The sequence below is a fragment of the Equus asinus genome, chromosome 1 (genome assembly GCF_041296235.1).
Source record: "Equus asinus isolate D_3611 breed Donkey chromosome 1, EquAss-T2T_v2, whole genome shotgun sequence".
NCBI lineage: Eukaryota > Metazoa > Chordata > Mammalia > Perissodactyla > Equidae > Equus > Equus asinus.
In genome coordinates, this window is record NC_091790.1 from 128679966 (window position 1) to 128705123 (window position 25158).

Below are 25158 nucleotides of genomic sequence, written 5' to 3' on the forward strand. Positions count from 1 at the left end.
TGTGACGTTTCTGACCATTCACTTCTTAGAAGAGTTTTCTCTTGATTTCAGAGGTGTCGCACATTTCAAGTGCATCACCCTTTCTCAATTCCTCACTGCAGGCTTTACAATCACAGGTATATGATAGTTCAAAGTTCTATTTTGCTTCTCTGCAGCCCTCTAAAATCTCTCATCCCAGGTCTACCACACTACACAAATCCCAGTGGCACCTTTCACATCAGAACTTTTTGTGTTACCTCCTTGGCATTTTACAGCTGCCCGAATGTTTTTAAATCAAAACGAGAGGATAATAACTTGGACATTATTAACATTGAACTTAGCATTTACTAGGATTCGTAGATGACAATTGACTCCTTCCCTGAAACTCACTTACTTCTGGATGGATAGAAAACTTCCATTGTTTAAGTTCTTCTCAAATTAAAAGAAGAAATCTAATTTATTTGTGTTTGATTTAATTGTTCCCAAATGAGAAGGAGAAAGCAAATGTGTTTTCTGAATCACTGACATTCTTGGACCAAATATGTTAGGTGAGAAAAACTATGCTATGGCATATAATTTGTGGAAATAGGCATTTTTGAAAAAAATTAATTTAGATAGAAACTATAAAAATTATATAAGAATTTCATTTCTCAGAGAGTCATGTACTGGTTTCAAGGTTCTTCTACTGTGAGATATAAAATACAGTAGTATTAATGTTATTAAGGAAATGTAAATATTATGCTTACTCTTCCCTTAAAAGTTTTCATTTTTTTCCTGTTCGGAAAGAAAGATTAATACAGATCACATTATGGAGTAGCATTATATGATAATTGATTTTAAAGACAATTTTCCCACTGGGTAAGTCACATTAAATTAATATTACAAGGCTGTTAAGTATTTCTTTGGTCTAGTACAAGAATAAACAAAAGTAAATACATGCTATCTTCTTGTATTATATGATCAATTGTTTGCTAGTTAAAGGAAAACACAAATTCACATGAATCATTATATTTTTATACACAATAATACATGCACATAATATATATATACATATATATATATATATAGAAAATCATACACAACACATTTTTTTTCTTTTACAAGTAGTAATTGTGGTTACTCATCAGAGGGCATTTTCTTCTGTAATTTTAAAGATAGAAGGCATTCTTTTAATGTCAGCCTGTGCCTGTATGGTTATGTATTATAGGATTCAGTGAGCAGCCTGGCTTTAATTCCCAGCCCAGAAGGCACACTCCCCAGGCTGCTTTGTGTAACACCTGTAAAGAAGAAAATTACCAATGCTACATGAAAGCACCTATTTTAGTTTTAGGGAGAGGTGCTAGTTTTCAATAAAGGAATAAACTGTAATTCTGCTTTGTTTTCTGTTGGAAACGTAGTAGTTGTGGCCTTTCAGCAGATGTAAAGGCCCCCCATGAAGTGTTCCCTTCCCGATGTAGCCACTGCTCTGTCTCTACCACATGTTTTTCTCATAAGGAAAATAACAAATGCAGGTAGTGGAGATCTAATTATGTGTTTCTACAAACTGAATTAACACGGAAATGGCAAATTGCTTGGGGGAGCATTTAACCCCGCGCCTTTAAAGCATTCAAAAGTATTTGTGTTTCTCCGCACTTGGACTCTTAAAAGCCATTTGACTATTTTCCCAGGATATCTGCACCTAAAAGACTAGCTTTACATTGACACAGGGGCAGCTATTAGATAGAACTCCCAGCTATTCTTGGGGTGGGGGGTATAACATGTCATTGCCCCCCAAATCTTAAGGTTTAAGGTAGAAGATTATGGACTTGCAGTTAAGTCAGTGTATTCAAAAATGTTTGTACACACATGCATTTGTGTGTCTGTGTGTGGGTGTGCATTCAGGAGAAAAGCTGACCACATCTCAGAACATGAACAGAGGTGGACAGACAGCCTTCTTTCCTATGTGGCACTTGATTTGTGGAATAGAAGAAAAAATGGTAGCAGCCTACTTGGGACGTTTTTTTATAATGTTGTAAGATGATTATGATTAAAATTTTCTATTTTAACATCTGAACATATTTAAAGGACAAAGTAGAAAGCACAGTCACTGGAGCATAAACTTAAGCGGGAAGTAATAAGATATTTTATTGTCAGGAATAATTTATCTTGGAGGGATGCTGAAATTCTAGTTGTCCCTTGCTTCCAAATTACTATGAATCATTGACTTTATGTCTTATTACTTCCATTATGGTGTTTCCAAAATATCAGCCAAATCAGCTTTTTATATTAAACCCATTTGAAAAAATAGACTACTACTAACATAACTGCATCCATTTCTTAAAATCTTGACGTTTGGGTATGACATATATTCTTGGATTCTACTGTTATAACAAAACAAATGGGATAAAGTGGGATGGGCTCAAATTTATTAAGCTTTTAAAATTTTAAAAGACATGTAAAAATTCCATTGAAAAATTATGTTTTCCCTGACACACGTTGAGAAATTTTCTGGTGTTATATTTTTCTCATGTCAACATGAAACAGCTGGATTAAGAAAGACAGTATTTTAGATTCAGGTTTGTTTTCTTTCTTTTTATGTTTTTTGTTTTCCTTCTGCTTTCTTTCAACAAGAGATCATGAACCACCTGTAAACTAGATCTTGATGGATTAAATTAAAATTTGTGAAGTTGAATCCTGGTAATATAATAGACTCTATAAAATAGACCCCTTGTATCTACATCCCCATTATTCCATTCTCTTGTGGTTCTTCTCTAATTCAAATGCGCACTTGTTTTAAAATGCATGATTTCTGTAAAATTCTATTACATTTCTCAACTGCTTTCCTAAGAAATCCATTGTGACTTTTCCTACTGTGCTGGGAAAGCTTTGAACTCCTGGATGCTATTTATGATAGCTCAAAACGAATGCCTTGATAAGGCTACAAAGCAAAGTAATGGCTTGAAAAGCCTACTGATGAAAAGGTTGGTAGAGAGGCAAGACGAACCATATACATGGATCATGCAAGAGGCTACAGGAGGTCACAGATTTTTAGGGAGTGAGGATCAAGCAGGGTCAGAGTGGTTATAGCCAATTGCACAGCCGAATCCTTCTCTATTCATCCCCAGCTGAATCTCTAATTATGACTTACACAATCAGTGCGAAAGCACTAAAGAGTGAAACTGTATTGTTCCATGGTGAGTGCTTAGTAAAAAGCCAGAATTTGATACTTAGTCACAGTTTGCAAACAATGTGGTTGAACCACATGAGGGGTCACATTTTTACATTCTGAGGCAATTTATTAGTAATGGTAACTGTCAGTCAGAAATCCCCCCAAAGCTCTTTCATTACTAGCCATGACTTTGATATAGAAATAGTTCAAAGTAAGAGGCAAATAAAACAAGAGCTAGATCATTTACAAAGAAACATCGCCAAATTCCCTTTGTCCTTTCCTGATGAGCAAACCTTGTAGCTGTGCTCTAAGTGGTGTACAGATTAGACTGCATGGGTTATTTTAAAAGCAAGACTTTTTATTTGTCAATGAGGGATTTTTAAAGTTCCTGAACTATTTCCCTGACTTCTTTCATTTTAACTCAAAAATATAAACAGAAGCAAACACTATGGTTGAGATAATTTATGCAATGACATTTTCCCAGGCTATAGTACTCCAGATAGGAATGACTGAAAATTTAGAAAGCTTCCCTAAATTTAAAAACAGTGTCCTGCATAAGGATGTTGCACAGCTTTCTCCCAACACACACACACTCACACACAGATGCATGCACACATATATGTGTGGACATGCATTTCAAGTGCACAGAGCAAACTTCTATTTCTGTTTATCAAGCTGTTTTTTCAAGACCCAAATATAAAAAATTCAATAAAAGTTACTTTTCTACCCTTGGAAGGAAATACCACCTTTTACAGACAGAAAGTATTTTAATAGTTTTCATTTAATTAATTTTCCATACATGCTCCTGGAATTATTACTCTGTTGTACATTTCTTTCTTTCCACTACTGACTTTCATTTAAGAACTTGCTGTTTATAACTGCTGCCTTTATGACATCACAGAATGTATTACCATATGTGTAGAGTACTGCTGCTATTGCCACATCCTCTCTAAATGAAGGTTTTTTAAGAATGAAAATCACATTCTCTAAGGATTTTATGTGGCCATTTTAAAACAATGAACAAGAGATTTAAGGTATGAAACAGAACATACAGTAGAAAGCAAATCCATCAAAAGCATATGTAGAGAGGAAAGATCTGAAAGCAGCGCAGATTTTATTCCTTCCACTGTTTCATATTAGTAATTTTAAAAAAATTGAAAATACTAGATCATATGATGGATAGGACAATGTAATACAGTAAAAATAACTAACATTTAAAAATCATTGTTACATGTTAGGAAATATGATCCATGCTTTACATGTAGCATCTCAATTAATCCTCAAAACGTGCCTGTGAAGTATGGATTATTATTCCAAATTTGGCAGATGGGGAAAATTAGGCTCAAGGTCACACACACTGTTTCACTATAAATTCCTCTATTTATTGATAGCTCTATTAATTGATACTTTATTGAGCCTTATAATGATATTTATGGTTTAACCCCTGCATTGTTAACCTGAGTAGCTTATTTGATACCAGTTTAAAAAGTAGATAAATTGTGATATTTGTCTGCTTGTTTTATATTTTAAAAAATAGTTTTATAACCAAGGTTCACCATTCTTCGAAATTTGGAAGCTATGCATATGTATGCATTTATCTCTTGACTCCAATCCTGAGCTCCCTTAACCATTCTACTGCCCATAAACGCTGACATTTTAAAATGAACGAATTGGTTTTGCAAATACCAGTGTAATAATTGGCCAAAGCACGAGTCATCAGAACATGATGAATCATTGGCTAAAATGTTGTCGGGGAATGGGATCTTTACAGAGTCTCAAAGTAACACCTCATAGATAGCTTGACCAATACACGCAATAAACAGTAACTTTACAATGGATAAATCTCACAGAAGTCACCTTAACCACGTGAGTAAACTTAGCATCTTCAAAAAGGAGGCAAACATTCATTAAGTGAATTTGATATAATAGAAGTGCACAATATCACCTGTAGAATTCTTCCGAAAACTGTTTAACCTTAATTTAAGCATGACTAAACCTTCAGACAAATCCAGATGGCAGAACATTCTTTAACACAATTAGGCTGCATTCTTAAAAGAAAAAAAAAGTCAATATCATGAAAAACAAAACAGACAGGGTGAAGTGGAGGGACTATTCTTTCACATTAAAGGAAACTAAAGAGACATGTAAAACAGCTACAATGCAAGGTCCTTGATTGAATCCTGGATCAAAATAATCATACAAATAAAGAACTATAAGGAATACTGTTGAAACAGTTGGGGAAAATTTGAATAAGAACTGTATTTAGATAGGACTATTGTTAAAGAATAATTTTCAAAAAGTTAAAAACATGACTCACAAATATGAAATAAATATATACGACAAAGATTTTATCTAGCTCATTAATTAGTGAGGAACAAGTTAGATATTAAAGTTAGACCAAAGATTATACGAGGAGCTAGGTTTCCAAAGGCAAATTCACAAAGGAATATTAAGATAACATTGCTGGGTTAGATACAAAACTAGGGAAATAAACTATAGCCATTGGGGTTATATTTTTAAATAGATAGAAATCATTTTCACCTCTGCAAACAGAAATTTACAAGTTAACCTCTGCTATTTTATAAACCTTAGGTGTTATAAAATAAACTGGCTAATAGAAAATTTACTAATTTTACCACTTCGTACTAATGAGTGTATGAAAGGATACTCAGTAATCTCTTTTGCCTATTAACAAGTTTCAAAAATTTTTTTTGACATTGCTATATCAAAATTAATATTGTAGGGTGTCATAACAAAATTGTCATTTAAGTAGAGAATTTCCTAGGTTTTAGAATATACTTGCTGAAATATTTTGGGATTGTGTTTCATAATGTCTGCAATTACTCTCAAATGATTCAGAGAAAAATGCTGCTTGGGAACAGCAGAAAGCAAATGTTGCAAAACTGTTAATACCTGATGAACTTAGTTCATAAATTTCACAGATGTTAATTTTGCTAATCTTCCAACATCTCTGTAGGTTGGAATTTTTCTAAATAAACATTTGGGGATGTAAAGAATGAACTATTTGGCTTGTTTTGGCATTTTGTCATATTTAAATTTTAAGCTGATATCAGTTTGCTTGTGTGTGTGCCCTGGTCTTCTAGACATTGGAAGCAGCGCAGCTGGGAGCATAGGCCCTCAAGTGAGAGTTTAGTAACAGGTTTCAAATATCAAAATTGCTACTTACAAGCTGTGTATCATTGGACAATTTAGATACACTCTGTGCTTATTTTTCTGAGTTGTATGATAGGGATATAGCAACAAAATTACCTACCATATATTTAATACTCAACCAATGGTTAACTAAACTCTTAGAATTTCTTTAAAGCATAAGGTAGACCTAATTCCACAAGCCTCAAAAAGTATATCCATGTAATCTAGACTTGCTTGCTCTGACTTAACAGAAAACTTTGATATCTTTTTGTTATTGGTGGGACATTCAGGAGCTCATTTATTTATTGCTGGTTCTTCCTTGCTAATCAGCATCCCTAAAAGGAAGTTCTAGTCACATGCATTTACTTCATAAATGCAAAGTTATAAAGTTGGAAAAAGATCTTTGAAACAAGGAACTTTGGGTTTAAAACAAGAAAGACAGAAGCTTTACCAATAGACTATCAACCTTTAGTCAGATACCAGATTGGAAAAGTGATAGGAACTTGAGATTCAGAAAAATGAAAATGTTCTCAGGTTTTTTGCGTTTACTTTGGAATTGGGCAGGTATAATTTAAAGCAATATTTGGAGCAAAGGCTTTGGAGTAAAGACAAACTTTCAGAGGGAAAATGATGCAGAGGCTATTCATCTATTTTTAATCCATATGGATCCACAGCTCTAACATAGCAGACTAATTAGAAAATCCTGTTCCAAGAAGGAATAAAATTCAGTTCCTGCTTTGTTCATTAAGGTTCCCATGGTAATTGCAATTTTTAAGGCACAATCCTTTGAAAAACCCTAATTTGCTTGATTATTGTAACTGGCTATCATATTTTAAAATTTAGCTCTGTGCTAAACTTCTTAATTTGGCTGCATTATAAATAGATATTTGATTTCAGTGCAGAGAAACTCTACTCCAATCTTGAATAAAGAGTATTTTACCTATATTGTGATTTAATAGTGCTCTGCTTTGTTACAAATAAATAGTTCAAATCTCTTTCAGATACTCTGTACGCATTACAAGACACTACAAAATGTAAATTTATAATAAATATGGATAGCTTCAATGTTGTTTGGTCTTGAACTCTTGTAAGGTGACGAAAACCTTCTTTTAGATTTTTAATTAACGAATATCATTGTGTAAAATGTTTACTTACATGACAGAAGACAGGAATATTCACTTTAACGTTTCTGAAAAAATAAATTGATACAGATGGGTTGTAAATTTATTTCCTCACACCAAAAATCCTATGACCAGTTTGTGTTTTTGTTACAAAATTTTGTTTTATTTCAACTATAAACTTACTGTCATAGAAATTCTGTTCAAAATTTTAAATTTTATAGTCCTTTAATACCAGGAAAACATTTTTACTGTTTGCATTTAAACAATCTCAATTATAATAAGAAATTGCTAACAAAAAATGGCATTTCAATCTTTTAATTGGATATTGCTCTTGATAATCAGTTATTCCCAGGCATCAGCTTAGATGTGAGGAATAACCTAATGTAAATTAGTTTATAGTTAAGAACACTGCAATAGTCACTGAAATTTTAGTTTGTAACTCCACTTTTTATTTTCTACATGATTTAAAAGACAAATGCATAAAAATAATTATAAATCTATTATTGGGCACATAATATACAAAATTATAATTTGACCACCAACATAAAGGAGAAGAGCAGAAGTGTATAGGAGTAGAGCTTTGTATGCTATTGAAGCTAATTAGGATCAAAAAAACTAGATTGTTATAAATTTAGGATGTTCATTGTATTTCCCATGGTAACCAAAGTTTTAAAGAGCCTACATTCAAACTCAGGCAGTCTCACCTAGTGTCTGCTCTTAACCATGTTATGCTACCTCTCAATGTGAAAGGAGATTTGAATTATTCGCGCATTCATTGAGAAAATATGTACATTGGCCATCTAAGGAAAACCATTTTAACAGATTCTGGCAGTGTAGTGCTGAATAAAGTATTAAACCTGCCTTCCAGTAGATCATAGTAATCACTACAACATTTTAATTCATTGTAACATAATATAAAATTTATAAAAAGCAAAAAAATTTTCTTTGATAAATACAGAATAAAGGAGACATGTTTGTAGTCTTGGTACTATGAGAATACTATGGAAAGACTTATAGGTATAAGACTTGAATATGAAATTGTCACTGTGTGATGGTTTGTAAGTTTCAAATGGTCTCTGACACCTCTGACTGCACTGCCTACCCTTCCTCCTCTCCAGCCACCCTGACTTCTCTGCTGTTTCTTGAAAACACTAGACAGAGTCCTGTCTTGAGGCTCCTGTATTTGCTATTCCTTCAGCATAAACACAATCCTTGTACATAAACTTGAGTGTCCCTACCTCATGTACGTCACTTCACCAAACAGGCCTTCTCCAGCCATCCTGTAAACAAGAACTACATTCCTCCCCAGACATTGCCTACTTCAATTGATTCCCTATATCTTTATTTACTTTTTGTCATAGCAGTTTAAATACCTATCTATCTATCATCTGTCTATCTATCTAACTTTATTTGTTCAGGTAAATCTTTTTTTTTTATGATTTAAAAGAAGAAAATGTTCGCAACACAACTTTACTCCCAATTTTAACTTGTAAAATCATAGGATTCTTACAAATCTAACTTAAATATCTCCTAATGAGCTTTAACATTATGTCCCTTCTTGACTATTAGCAAAGAGAAACTTACCATTATACTCATTGCAACAACTTTTGATATTTAAACTTAATATCTTTTAACACTAATCTTTACATTTTCAGATAAATATTGTAGCTTTTATCTCTAGGCTTCCTATTCAAAACTTCAAATTCTTTCTTAATCTCCCCTGGAAGGCTATAACTTCATTGTTCACACATGCTGTTCTCCATTTTTAAATATTTTTAACACAATAAAATAAAATATTGGCTAATCAAATAAACATATTTTATGTGCATTTTCTCTGATCAAGAGTAAGAAGACTTACTCTGGGAAGATGTGAGGACATGCATTACCAAAGGATGGGGCTTCTAGAGTGAGGATTATACCATTGGGTAAAGAAGAAAACCATGTTAGAGGGATCCTGGGGTGTTAAGTTATTCGACTACTATAATAAATGCCATCCCATTTCTCTACCTTTTCTAGAAGCTGTTGAACATAAGTTGGAATAATTCTATCTGAATAGCTATGCTTACCTTCCCAGCCTCTCCAAATGCCTCTAAATTAAGGAATGATATCAATAATTTATTTTTGGCCTATATCATCATTTCAAAATAAAAAATCAAAGAAGGGCTATGACCAAGAATTCCAATGGCTTAAAACAAAATCTTTGCTGTTAAAATTTTCAATGAGAGTGGAAGGGGACATAAAACATGACCTCTCATTCAAGGATGTCCTATCCAGTAAGATGCACACAAGAAAGACATGTTAAAGAAAGAACAGGCAGTCAAAATGTTTACATTGTCCTAATTTAATTTGCTGTTGAGAATGTTGGTGGAAGGAGGAAGGTGAGGCAGGGAAATGGACACGAACACTTTCCTTCTGAACATATCACGGACAAGAATACCAATAAATGTCAACCAGCACAGAAACCATAAACACAGTAATATGCTACCAGGAGCTTTATGCTATTATAAATGTTCCTGGCAAATTGTGGAGATAGAAAGTTAAAATACACATTAAATTTCACACTAAGTAAATACCTCAATCAAAATGTTGAGGACTGTATTTGTTACTCTGTCAACCTAAATGAAATATAAACCCAATTGGGAAGGCTATGTCTTTGACAATTATTTTTATTTTATTAAAATGTAACAATCCTTCGTTTCATTTATCTTCTATTTTTGAATAGTTTTATTACTCAAGAGGGCTCTAATTATGATACAACTTGTTCAAAAGAAAATATGCATATTTCAACAGCTTTTAATTATTAGGAGAATAATTAAAATGAAATGTGCTTGATTTTAGGAAAGCAAAGATAATTGAAAGGAAATTCTGACATATATATTCTCCAAACGATAAAGTTAACTAAATAACATACTTTCCAAGTAGGGAAATAATATTTTGCATAAGAACTGGGCAATTCCTGTAATGCTAAAGAATAGACAGTAAAATTTTCTATACAAACGTGATTATTAAAGAATAAAAGTAGCTAAAATTTCACATAGAATGGACAAAAATGAAAATGATTGCAAATTCCAATTGTCATTATTATAAGGATATAATCATGCTTAGTTAAGGCATGAGCTTTTCAAACTGGTTAGATCATTATTATTCAATCAGATGGATGTGAAAAATAAGTAATTCTAACCTTTCATATGTAACATAGTAATTTGACCCTGTGTCTGATGATTTATTAAAGAAACAGGCTTCATGGGATGGCTATCCATGAAACAGATTGGCTGGGAGGGCCAGGTGTCAGTGAAGGATGCTGGTTCAAGGTATAGATCATTTGTCTCAAAGCCTTCCACATTTCTCCACAACCACACACCCACAGAATGGTATGTGTGTGTGTGTTTTACTGTGTTTAAGTTTAGTTTTGGCAAAGAAATAAACAGCTAAACTGTATAATGTTTTGAAGATCTTTATGGAGTGTAAAACTCTAAAAGCCTTACATATTCAGAACATGGTCCTTCAAGATCATTTTCCCAAAGAATCAAATGATATAATGGAATTTAACATTAATAGATTATGTGTGCAGCTATTTGGGGAAGTGGTTTCTCTTAATAATCTGGCTGCCCTAAATATTTTACATAAAAGGCAGCCCTAATTAGAGGACATTTTGAGAAAAAATTTTTTTTATTTCGTTTTAAGTTTGTGTGTGAAGGAAAACTAAGTGCATTTAAACTTGCCTTTTTGCCCATGAGCACTTGAGGGGAAATTTAGTTTCCATAATTATGATTCACTGACACCTAATTCATCAAATATTGTTTTTTGTACTATTTGATGTTCATGGAGTCTTATCAGTCTGTTAGTCTTTTAAAGCTTTTCTTCCTTGAACCAAGAGGTCATATTTTGCCAAACTTTGAATCTAACTACTTTTCAAAAAGTTTATACTCATGTTAGAGTCAGAATTCACTAAATTTGAGCTGAATTAAAAAGAAGAAAATACTTTGTTTCATTTACTTAAGCTAATAGGTAGAAGAAAATAAAATATGTTTCAAAGAAGTTACAGAAAATTAAAAATAAGAGCTTGAATAGCAAAGTCTACCTAAATTTGATGACAACTTTATTAGGTTCATTAATTATTTTTCTAAGAATCTAATCTAAAGAAAATTGTTTAGGGTGAAGCCAGCTTCAGGAATTAATGATGGAACAGAATGTGGCAAAACTCAGTTAATTTAACAAGAATTCATTGACATTCACGTTACAAAGATTCAAAGACTTAAGAGTACCCTGCCTTCAAAGGGCTTATAGTTGAGTAGTAGAGGTCTATAAGCAAATACTTATAATACATTATAATAAGGCAAATGATAGAACTACATGCAGAGTAACATGGAGGAGAAAGCAATTGCCTCTCTCTGGAGAAGTCGGGGCAGATTATAGAAGATGAAGTGCAGTGATAACTGTGTACTGAACAGGAACGGAAGTTTTCCAAGCAGACAAAGGAAGACATTGGATTATTGACACAAAAAAACACCATCAGCAGATGGTGTCAGTGGTAAGTGAGACAGAGTGATTTCTCTTTGTAGATTCCTAGCATTCTCTTTATAGTAACGCTAGATTAGAAAAATCTACTCCACATATGGCGGGGGATTAGAGTAGAGAGGAAACCGGAGCCAGATCCCTGTATACCATGTAAATAAGTTTAGACAAAGCTTAATAATGATGGGAGCCATTGAATGTTTTAACGTAGAAGTGACACAACAAGATATATGTTTAAGTAGTCAATCAGAACGTAAATTGTTTTAAAATTCTCCTTGTATGCAAAAAGGGCAAAAATTAAAACATTCACAATTTAGTGTAACTGAGATTAAGTCCTGGTTTCTTTCATCTACTTATCCTATGTTCTTTGAGGGGCTAAGTATTAAATTGCGTGTTTGTGGAAACAATGAATGAATTATTTATTCTGAAAGAGAAATTATTTATTTATCCAAAAGTCTTTTCATTCAGCTTCCCCAAATAGTATGAAACTGCCATTTATGTTGAGTTAAATACCAGTAATTCAATTCCGTGATAGGGACACAAAGCAGAATCCTAGTGGCTGTCATCTAAAACAGCTCCTCAGCTCTATGTACTTTTATATATCATCCCTCAGAATAAAAGATCACAAGGAGTTTTTACCACAGGCTTTCTGGTTGGTTAAGGTGATTCCCAAAGGGTTCAAATGAAGAATGACATGTGGTAAATCAGAAGAAAGTAAGCTTTAGTGGCTAATTTTTCCTGGAAGACCAGCTGGAATAAAAAAGGAGCAACACTGAAGTAGACAAAAATGGTAGGTGGAATTTTGTGTCATTTGAGCTAGTAATTAGTTTTTGTTGCCGGTATTCGAAGTAACTCCCTGCTCTGGCCATTCTTCTTTGCCTGCTTCTTTCCAGTTAACAGTCTGGTTTGAACATCAATTACTTAAACTGCTATTGTTATTAAGATAGTCTTATGTAGTATCTCAAAAGATTGGATAGAACCTTTTTTTGCTTAGTAGAGCACATTTCATTTCATTTTAAAAACATAAATTTAATTTCAAAATTAATCTGATGCTTTTACAGCATTAGTTTTCTATTTCTACTTCTTTTTTTTTTCTTTTTAAAGATTTTATTTTTTCCTTTTTCTCCCCAAAGCCCCCCGTACATAGTTGTTTTGTATATTCTTCGTTGTGGGTCCTTCTAGTTGTGGCATGTGGGACGCTGCCTCAGCGTGGTCTGATGAGCAGTGCCATGTCCGCGCCCAGGATTCGAACCAACGAAATACTGGGCCGCCTGCAGCGGAGTGCGCGAACTTAACCACTCGGCCACGGGGCCAGCCCCTCTACTTCTGTTTTTTAAATAAAAAAAGGAAAACTGCTTTAAAGAAAAACATTAAAGGAAAGATTTTTAAAAACTTGATATTTTGTTATGATCCATGAGAACAGAGCATTCCAGATAGATGAAATTTTCAAATAGAGAATGCCATTAAGAAAGTAACTTGAAATGTGCAGTAATCAGATCAGCATAATAAAAGCAAAGAGAACAGTAAAGGACTGTAATGTGTGACTCTATCAAAATATTTGCTCTAGTCAGTAGTGCTCAGGTGCTACTTTCAAAATTAATTTCTCTAAACTAATTATATTCCAGTCTAGTATTGGTATTTCCTCAGGCCAACGTGACATTAACTGCTCCCCTACTAACCTCAGCTGATTTTTGAAAAGCTAATTTTCAAACAATGTGTCACAGAAAATGAAAGTTAATGGCTTGACAGACAAACAATGGAAGGAAATCTTTGTGAAAAAAAAGCAATCTATCCTAAAAAGGGCTGGAGAAAAATATGTAAGCATTATATATTTTCAGGAACTTCCAAAGACTACAGGCTATGGATTATACTTTGTTAATCAAAAGGAAGTTAAGTGCTATTCTTTCAGCAGTCAACAAATATGTATTGGCTGCCTGTCTATTCTGAACACAAAATAGGAAGACCAAAATGAAGTGGATATAAATACTGCACTCAAGAAGTTTACAGTGTGTTCAAAATGACTTTATGTATTTGTGTGTGTGTATAAAACAAAATAAAAATAGTCAAAATAAGATGGCCCTACAACATTGTATGTTAGGCTCAACTATTTCAATTAGCTTTTCCCACAACTTCAAGGCATCAAACTAATATGTTATGATGAAATCCATAGAAGACCAAGCCTATAATTGTAGTGGGTGTGCCATGGTAATTATAGTTGTCATACAGTTAAAAATTCATTGGTCCATGGAGGTGTAATGGATCAAATAACTTTTTAGCTAGGCAGGATGTTGGGGCTAACTCAAAGTGTGAGCTACTTCATTATATGTATCATCACCGATTGCCAGCAAAACATTGGAAAGTGATGCCTTTCAAACCAAAAACTGAGTAGCGATAATATTTCCTCCCTCGGCCTGAGTAAGGACAGAGGACATATTGCCTGAAGACTGCTTTTGTATGATAGTTAATGAGAGGGAACTCACCAAGTAGAAACAGTCAAGAGTTTGAGAGATCAAAGAATGTCAGCAAGGTAATGACCAATACTTCCGGGCTCATCATCTGTATATTGTAATAAAAGATTTTGTTCAAGTTTCCTTTTTATTTCAACTTATAACAGATTTCATTAAAGTTTCCTCTTTATTATAGCTTATTGTTTCTAAATATGTAATAAATCAACATTCTGAAAGTATCATTGTCTGAACTGTGCAAAGGAAACTAAACAAAAAGGGGTTTTCTCCAGAGACTGTTCTATCAGAGGGACCCAAGCAGTATGACACAAGAGTAACAAAATTGAGAGCTTCAATGAGAAGTTGAACACAAGGAAGACAGAATGGGAACCCACTTGTTCAGCTCCCTCTCTTCATTGATGATTTTCCTTCTATAGGTCCCCAATAAAAACTTTTAGAAAGGAAAGGTAGGAAAAATAGAAAAATGCTTATTTTTAATAAAGGAAGAGGAACTAACTCCTTAGAGCCACCACAGTTAAATAACTTCTACATTTGATGACTTCTTTGCTGGATATACATGGATTTAGAGCAATGAACACTAACACCTGTACTTGTTTTAGGCTGTTGTGATTTAATGACTTCAAAGTAAGACAATGGCAAACGTCCTTTCTTCTTCCTTCTTGTAGCCCTTAAACCATGGGTCAAAAATCAGAGAGGGAGAACAGGCACATAACCTCCCCCTCCTCCTTCCCCCACTTTCATTCTGAACCTAGGAACAATTCTCAGTCAAGAGGATATGGGAAGTACAAAGAAACATAAAAGACTTATGACAAATCAAAGTTCATGTTCCTACTTGGATGAATTTTATCTTAGTTTCATGCCTGCCTTAACTCTTGATTATATTTCAAGAAGTAAAACTATTTTGTTATTTTAGATTACTGACTGCCAGTGCTGGTTTTATTTACAGTGTTTCTATTGAGCATAAGCAAGGCAGCAGTCCTGATTATTTTATTTTGACAGAACAAATATGTGTGCTATGAAAAATTCTGGATTATGTCTGATATTAAAACAGAGCCATGAAAATAGATATTTCTGATGAGACTTTTCAAACAGTGACTGTCAAAGGTTAGCCACCCACAAAGAAGATTTAGATTAAGGCTATAAAAAGCTTGCTTGTGGAATTACTAACTGTTAGAAAGTGGAAAAGGAATTAAATCTGTCAACACAAAAGAAACAGGGGCAAGGTGGCAGTGCATATGAAGATTTCTGACAATGTTACCAATTCTCTAAAGATCATAAAATACAAACAAAGCAAATGGAACTCATATTGAATTAATTAATCAAGAATATATTCACCTTTAATGTTGAAATTTAAAAATAAATAGTTTCAGGTTAGAAAAATGAAAATTGGTAAATCCATGACAGATGAGATGGAATCATTAAATTTATTTATATATTCAAATATTTATGATCACCTACCATGTACTAGCTAAGGGGATAGAGAAGTAAACAAATATGCAAAATAATTACATTTGGAGCAGAGGATAGAAGCAAATACATAAAAATATATTTTGTTAAAAAGCAATACACATCCATGGGTCAATGATGATGTAGCAGGTTGTATTTTCCAAACTTAGCTATGCTATCTCCCATCTGGCATTCTCTTCTTAAAATGTGACTTTGCCACCCATTCTGTCATGGAAAGATGAGGCCTATTCTCCCACTCCTTGAATCTTGGCAGGCTTGTGACTATAGCTGAAGTAACACTATGTGACATCCAAGGCTAGGTCATTAAGGCCAGGTGGTATGGCTTCTACCTGGTGTTCTTGGGACACTTGCCTTTGGCGCCCTGAGCCATAGTGTAAGCTGAATGAATGTCTTGAGAGCATCATTCTATGAGCAATTCTAAACTAATACATGTGGAGAAATCACACAATGAGGCTCTGAGATTACAGAGAAAGGGAGAAGGAGGGGGAAGGCCTGACCAACTCACAGTATCTTCAGCACTCCACTATGCTACCTTCAGCCACCATCTAATAGCATGAAAGACCTGATTCAGAACTGCCCAGGCCAAGCACTTCCCACAGTCCTCACCCAGAAAAGCAAGATATCAGTATATTAAGATGTGTGAAATATAACTGAGCCAGAGCTTTGAATGAAATTTATAGATAAGAAAAAAGATATTGAAACACTTTCCTAAGTGAAATCACTTTTCCTGAGCTGTCATCTTAGGAACCTAAAAAAAGAAGAGTAAATTACATCCAAATTAAGTAGAATAAAGAAAATAATAAAAATAAGAGGAAAAATTAATGAAGCAAAAACTGACAAGTCAATCAAGTCTAAAGTTAGTAAAATTAATAAAATAATTAATAGTTAATAAAATTGTTAAATCTCTAGTTAGACTGATGAAGGAAAAGGGAGAAAATCAGAAATTATAAGTAACAGGACTGAAAGATGAGACATCACTATAGATCAAACAGACATAAAAAGAATTCTAAGGAGATTTAGTGAATATCGTTATACTAATACATTTGACAACTCACATGAAATAGGTGAATTCTTTGTAAAGCCTAACTTACCAAACCTGACAAGAGACTGAATTGAAAAATCTGAAGAGCCCTATCCAAATCAAGTAATTGAATTTATTATAAAATCCTTCCCATAAAGAAAACTCCAAGCCCAGAGGGATATACCAGTAAGTTTTTTCAATCATTGAAGGAAGAAGTAATATCTATCTTATACAAACTCTTTCATAAAATAGAGGACAGACCACAATGAAATTCATTCTACAAGGTCAGTGTACCTGATATTAAAAACTGACAAAGACAGAATAAAAGAATATTGCCTAATTCTGGGTAATGGAGCCCCCAGTTTGACTAAGTTGACGACAGAATTATCCAGCACACCAAGTAAGACTCAGGCTGGAGGATAAGGCCTCTGCCCACGATGCAGCCATGGCAGGGATGGCCGGGCCCTCACACCAATCACCTGCCCAGGAGAAGAGCAGGCGAGGGCCTGGATACAGGCATAGGGAAGGCCTGAGGGAAACCTGGGCATTTTATTCTATGAAATTATAACAGAAATAAAATAAACACAGAGAATGTGTTAGAAGGATGGAGAAAGAAAGTATTGACCACTCTTTAAGGGATTCTGCCGTATAGGGATAAACAGAGCAGTAGCTGCAAGAAGAAAATATGCAGTGAGTGTTTTTTCCTTTCTTTCTTTATAAAGATGGAAAAGCAACAGTATAACGTGTGTTGTATTTTGATAGATCCAATAAAGAGAAAAACTCAAAGATAGAGTAGATGGAGGAGAGAAGGATTTCTTTGAATAGATAAGAAGAGAACGTATCCAAAGCTGAACTGAAAGGTTTGGCCTTTGCTGGTAGCACTGACAATTCCATCTACAGTTATGGACAAGAAGCTGGGCGGCATGAGCACAATGCAGGTGGGTGAGTAGATGTGATGTGGAAGCTTTTGGAAGTCTTTCTTCCATTGCTAGTATTTTCTCAGTAAATAAATAGAAGGTTGTCAACTGCCAGTGAAGATGAGGGGGGTGTATTAGAGGTTTAATTTAGAGTGGAGAAGGGGTGAAACGTCTTCTGGAAGAGGAGGAGAATGGTGACTCATGCAATTTAATGAAATTTCTAGGCAGCATGAAGGACTTACTTGAGGTTAGCGATTGTCAACTTAAAGAGAGAACCGTCAGTGTGGGTGTGGGTCTCTCTACCTCTGTTCAGTGGTATGGGTTCAGGGATAGAGTAGGTGGAGAATTGGTTTTAATCCTAGTTGTCAAGCAAGTAAAAGTGAAAACTGGGCAAGGGAATCTAGAGTTTATAGAAAAGAGGGATTATAATGATTCATCATGGAATTTAATCTGGAACATTACCTTTAATGTATTGTGGGATTCATTTTACATATCATGAGAAGAAAACAGTGATTAATTTTTTCAACCATTCTGGCTTCAGCTATATTTAAAAGACTCAAAACTATGTCTAGGTTTCCATGTAAACATTTCTTGCCAATCAATAATTCTAAAAATACAACAAAGATATTTTGAATCAGTGAAATGTGTATTTTTGAATCATCAAAAAAAATAGATCTTAATATTATAGTTCCCGAATCAGGTAAAATTTGTATAACACTTGACATTTTCCAACACAGTTTCATAAATACTATCTCATCTTTTCTCAACAAACTGTGAAGCAGATGGAGTATCTGTTATCATTTCCACTTTACAGGTGTGAAACCTGAGTATCTATCTACCTACCTACTCACAGTGATTTAGGTACCTGGCTCATCATCATGTAGTTTATAATCTCTAACATTACAATTAATTATTTCATTATAATAGAGGGGAGAGAGAAGATGGAATACCTTTCAGCTAATTATTTACATTTTTAGTTAGAGTCTCGGAGAATATCTTAATATTCATTCTTTCTTTTCTTTCTTTCTTTCTTTTTTTTTTTTCGCTGAGGAAGATTCACCCTGAGCTAACATCCTCTGCTGATCTTCCTTTTTTTGTATGTGATCCACCACCACAGCATGGCCACTGATGAGTGCTGTAGGTCCACATCTAGGAACTGAACCTGCACCACCAAAGCAGAGTGTGCTGAGCTTTTAACCACTAGGCCACTGGGGCTGGCCTTTAATATTCATTCTTAATGACCACATTAAGGAGTTATTAAGAGTAATGGGAAATCAAAACTCAGGCTTTGGAGTCAGATCAGGGTTCAAGTCTCTCGTTGGCTACTTAATTTCCAGGAGACCTTAGACAAGTTACTTAACTAAGCTACAGTTTTCTCTTTTGCAAAATGGGTATAACAAAATTTACCCCAGAGTTTTGTGCTGTTTAAATATGATGTTGTATGAAAAGCTTACATCTGTATCTAGCATGTTGTCACCAATCTATAAACAGTGGTTATAATTTTATAATGTCAAATATTATTTACATATATGTTTATATGTGTACATATATATACATATTTATAAATAATCCAAAATAAACATTTTAGTAATAAGTTTGTTAGTTATATAAGTAATTGTTCAGTTATAAAAATGAAATTAACACTTGCTTACTTTCATAGTAAAATTATATATATATATATATACATATATTAGTACAATTGGGTATAAAAAACTATTTCCTCACCTATAAATATTCCCTCACTTTCCTTATGTGACCACTTTGAAGGGATTCTTGTGTAACTTCTTTCTTTACTTTTTACACCACTGTGGTTGCATTCGCATGCCTTCTTCAAATATATTCTTTTTTAACTAACAACCTATCCTGGAGAGCTTTATTTTCTAAATAGTCACATTCCTTTTCAGTGGGTTGAAATGATTCCATTTCATGAAAATACTCTAATTTTTCTAAGAGTGTTGTCTTGGTAAGAATTTGCTTTGTTTGTAGCTTTTCAATATTCCAAACAATATTTTCATGAATACTCTGTACATACATTCCTGATGACTGATGAGATTATATACTTAAGATGAATCCTTAGAAGCAAAATTGCTGGGTTAAAAAATATGTGCAACACATAGCATTTCTCCTAGCCCAGCGCAGAAACTGTTGTGCTTTCCCTTGGGAAGCAAAATCTCCCCTTTGGGTGCTATTTAAAGTCAGGTCCGTGGGTAACCAAAGTCATAGGGAAAAGCCCCTGTTGTCAATTTTGAATCATTCTGGAACAAGTTTGCCCAGCTATCACAAATAGCTCTTAAATTGATTACAGATGTTTATAGTCCTAAACTATTGTTAAATAAGCTAAACTAAATCATTGACCGAGATTTGATTATTCTTACCAGTGATAGTAGTGATTTTTATAGAGCATGACAATAGATAGAAATTTGCCTTATACATGGATGAATATCTGATGGAAAAGGAGCTAAGGTCTTCTATTTAGGAAGTCTCTACAATGCCTGAAATTCAGCACTACTTTACAAAGTGGCATGATTTGAAAACTTAAAGCAAATTTACCAAAGCAAATTTGCCTTGGCAAAACTCCTGTTTAAAAATCATTGGTGACCTAGCTGTATGCCGAGTTCATGTTTCATTGAACACTTTATTGCGAATAGGAACATAGTTTTATTTTTTTATGTGCATTATCCCTTTAACTTCCCGTCATCCAAGTTAGGCTGATGAGAATTTCGAAGTCTTATTTTTTTCCTCTATAGTCTGCAAAACCTTAGTTAGTATCACTATATTTTCCTCAAATAAAGAAACAATTACATTGTGAAATTTGCAATCTCTGTTCCCCTCCTCATACTCTTAATCTCTAAATGAATTAGGTAGTATTTGTTTAACTTGTCATTTTTCAAATCTATTTTAACTTTTTTTATCTTTGCTTATTTAAATCTATCTTTAACATCTGTATTTTTACTAATCAAATGAGTCTGAATAAAAAGTTTCATGTAAAGATCACACTTTTGCTCTTTCACTCTGTAAAGCTTAAAAGTTCAATGTTTGGCGAAACAGAATAATCACCAAGTAGACTCAAGATTGTTATTTTAAGGCAAGATTAAAAAAATAGAAGCTAAAATAATTGAGCTTCTAACACAAACCCACGTGGATGTTACTCTGTAATGAGTGATCTGCCATTAAGACTTGTTTTATGGACGACTATAAGGTCATGGGGACCATAATGGAGAATTAAATGTTATTGTTTGAGAATTGATAATGCCAGAAATCCAGATAGGATGGCATGCACTCTGTGAGTATGATGTGGCCATTGGAAAGTATTTGTATGTTATTCCCACAAACATTCATCCATGGTGGCACAACTGATAATATAAATTCAGTGTTCTCATGACCCAGGTAAGTTTCATGATGATTTCTATCCCATTACTTTGCTTCTCTTTTAAACCTAGTGATTCCTTTTTAATTGAGCCTCAGCATGAAACATAAATAATGTTATATTACTATTTATTAAGAATTAGTTTTAAAAGTCTTTTAAAGCCAAAATATGTACAGGGCAACTATGTATTTTGCCACTGGCACTGCTCTATGGGGTGCTGCTGATGAAAGACTTGCTGACAGCAGCAGCAATTCACCTACCTGTTTTCCCTGTAGCAGCATGATGGGTGCAAAGTTCATCTGTCACTGACCAGAGGTGTCATTTTTCTTTTTCATTCACAACTTGCCTGAACTTGGTGTACTGGGTCACATGTGACCATTTGTGCAAGTAAGCAAGGGTCTTTTGTTCGGAAGTAAATCTTTGTAAACTGTTGGAGTCTTTCCACTTCTTGTTAACATTGGAAATTTGCAGGGTAACATCCTTATCGATTTGCAGCAGGTTGTTTTACCAATGATAGTTTAAATTTTTTATGTAACCCTAGTCCACGACTCTCCAAATTTTTGCCTCATCTTTATCAAAGACAAAGGAATCTGGGGAGAAAATAAAAGTTCTATCTTTGCACACTTTGAATACCTGCCATTATGCAAATTAAACAGTGGAAGAGAGAACCTCTGAATCTACTTTCAGAGGAAATTATGGTTGATGAGACTTTGTTTCAGTTTGAATGACAGGTAGACGTCATTCTACTCCACACAGTGCAATGCTGCATTATTCTGTGTAATGTCAGGAAATGGCACATAATGGAGCCACCCGAAGGAAACACTCCTGTCTTTCCCTAAAGGCCTCACTCTCTACATTAAATAGTCTTCCATTGTTTACATTATCTCAGTAAAAAGTAATCTGGAATTTATCAAGAATAGCTCTTTGCCTTTCTTTGCAAAAAAAAAATTGTATAAAAATGTATTTGCTAATATGCTAAAGAAAGCTATTATGCAAGGATCACATCAATGAATCAAACCTGACTTGATTAAATGGTTTAATTCCAGTTATACTTTTTCTTTTAGAAGAGGGAGGAGACAATACCCATCCTTTTTGATATTAAAGTGATACTTTAAAGAAAGATAAAGAAAACTGCTGTATTGAAAAATAAGTAGCTGTATTGAAGTAATTATGATTATTAGAGCAGTAAAAAATGCATCCACAATATATGCGTACCAATTATTTGACATAATTTAAAAGTTTGCCTCAATTCTCTCCTTTGCATATATTCAAAATGTTAATGATCCTGAACTTTTCCTGATAAAAGTAAAAAGCATACATGGAAAAAACATAAAAGAACTGTAGAATCTTACTGCAGATTGGGGAATATTTTCTCTTTCTGACTTTATTCTGTGTTATAATTAAGTTGGGTTGTATTTATAGAAGATGTCAAGTGGCATTACACTACGACTTTAAAATGTTTACTCTGTGAAATTGTAAGACATATATCAGCCACAGATAAGTCCCTGCTTGGCCTTGACCAAACAGAAGCTAACTTTAAGGTGAGAGTTTAGTTTTCTTTTCCATCATCTCTTTGTCGAGTGTTCATTGATTGTACACTTTATTGTCATGCCATTCTTTTAACTGAAGGCCTGTATATGAGGGAGCTTAGTGACCAGTTCTTCTACCTAGGGAAATCTGGGGAATGAAAACTCCAGTCATTACTGTCATTAGAGTCATTACAATTGAATGTTCCTAAAACAATAACTTTAATTATAATTTTCAAACTCATGATATCAATGATAGCACGAATATATTAAGTTATTTTATAGCATGATTACATTGAAAACATAGAAAACTTTACCAGCAATTATCAGATATTATTGTCTATTCACATTATATTTATGATGTCTTGGGCTTTGTGAAAAACATCAACAATAGAAAAACACCCCTCCTAAAAAAAAAGATCCTTACGCTGCTTAATAGAACTATTTGATTCTGATTTTTCCTGCCATCTGGTGGCAAGATCAAAACTCAGATATGTATCTTTGCCTATAAAAACAATGCACTCAAATTTTAAATCTTTTTACCACTGTCAAACAAGGTATACTCAAATTAACTTTATATGATCCCAGTAATGGATTTAATAACTTCAGTAATTATATGTGTAATCCAAATAAAAACAGTTATTTTAATTATATTAACAAAGAGCACCTCGAAGATTATGTTAATCTTTAAAGCTATAGGTACTATAATACACTAAAATTAAGACTCTCAGAAAAATTAACAAGATAGCTGGTATCACATTTGTATGTCAATATTGCTTCTCATTTTACCACATTCAATATTTGTTATAAATTCAGTGGACAGTGCTGCACTATATTAATTCCTTTTAATAGAGAGCTGAATTTTGATTAAAATAGACGATTTTAAGCAACAGTATGCTAGAAATATGAGAGCTCTCATTCTCATTTTTTTTAAATGAATGTGATGGATCGGGTGAATACCTCTTTCTGAAGATGTTTAAAAATTCAAACAGAAAGTTTAAGATAAAAAATAAATATAAAGTTTATGTAAACATTGTGCAAATTAAATACTTTGAATGCATTCCTTTAAAATGAGAGTACAAAATTTATCTTACAACATTGTTTTTACTTTAATAGAACTACTCTAATATTTTACATCTTATTGAACAAGAATATTTGAAAGAATGTATGATAATTTAATACTTCCAAATGATCAATAGATGCTTGAATAATAAAATATTTTTATAACCTCCTTACAATAACTTAAAAGGTATAAAAGATAGTGTCGTATATTACATGTTAAGTTCAGTCACTCGATCTGAGTTAGTGATAGCAACGCTTAGCAAACTCAGTTCTTCATTTGAGGACTTGTTTTTCAGAGATATCTCTGAAATTTCAGTGTGAGCCATTTCTTCTTACAATTTGGTCTGAGGCCTCTGATTAATATATTTGTACATAATTAAAAAGAATGGTCTCAAGTTTATCACTTAAAGTTTAGAACCAAGTTATAAGAATTTTCTTAAATTTATAACTTTAAACAATTTTTAAAAGTTATGAGTTTTATTTTTCTGAATTTCAAGAATAAAACATTTGTTTCATTTGTATAGGGGAGACGGAAGGGTTAGAACAAGATTTAACCAATGTAATAACCCAAATATACTCCAACTTTCATTCTCATGCATAGTCTTTCTCACCTAGTTGGCAGTAGGCAAGAGCTGAAATAGCTTGTGAGACAGCTGAATGGCTGATTTACGCAGGTCATATGGATACATGTTCTGTCTACACAGCATAAGCTGAAATGGAAATTTGGCAGCTACCCAATGTATGTGATCCTTGACAATTCAGGCCTTAAAGTAGATTTAACACTTGTGAATGAGATGCCTCAATGTAAGGATGTTTGGGATGATATTCTAAAATTATTTCATGTACTTCACAAGTTATTAGATTCTCCTATGGGGGGAAAATATTTAAAAATCAGAAAATATCCCCCTTTCTTATTTCTAATCCTCTATGCTTATAAAGATATGCCTGTAAAAATAAATTAGATAGTCAAGACATCTAAGATTTTTCAGTCCAGTCAGTTTGGGGGCTATGTGATGGATAACACCTTAATACGGTAGACTCTAGTACTCTATTTTGAAAGCCGAAAGCGAACTCTGGGTTATAAAACTCTTGGACTCCTAAATTAATACAGGAATCATTCACGAACTTTTTTGAGCATTTATTTATAGACACTGTGATTAAATAAATGACTAAGGAGGCACTATCATCTCTTAACCATTTAACTTTGAATGGGCTAGATATCAAATGATAAAAATTCTACCATGTGAAGCTGAGAATCTAATATCAACCAAGTAGAAAGATTTAAATTTTGAAAATATTTGGTGATTAATGAATAGTAATATATTGATTTATGTAACCGCATAGTTATGTATGCTATAGTAAAGCCTTTAAAAAATAACTTCATTGAATAAATTTTTCAATTAAAAAATAAAAGTTT

At 33.4% G+C, this 25158-nt stretch overlaps 1 protein-coding gene across 2 annotated transcripts in view; it reads right to left on the reverse strand.

Moving 5' to 3' along the window:
• Positions 1–25158, reverse strand: part of SEMA3A (semaphorin 3A) — a 456043-nt gene that overhangs the window by 396851 nt on the left and 34034 nt on the right. The window contains exon 2 of one of the 2 annotated variants that reach the window (XM_070507456.1): positions 7436–7469. The exons of the other annotated variant lie outside the window; for it this stretch is intronic. The gene's annotated coding sequence lies outside the window, so the exon portion shown is untranslated. The remainder of the gene's footprint in view (positions 1–7435; positions 7470–25158) is intronic. 2 annotated transcript variants of the gene reach the window in all.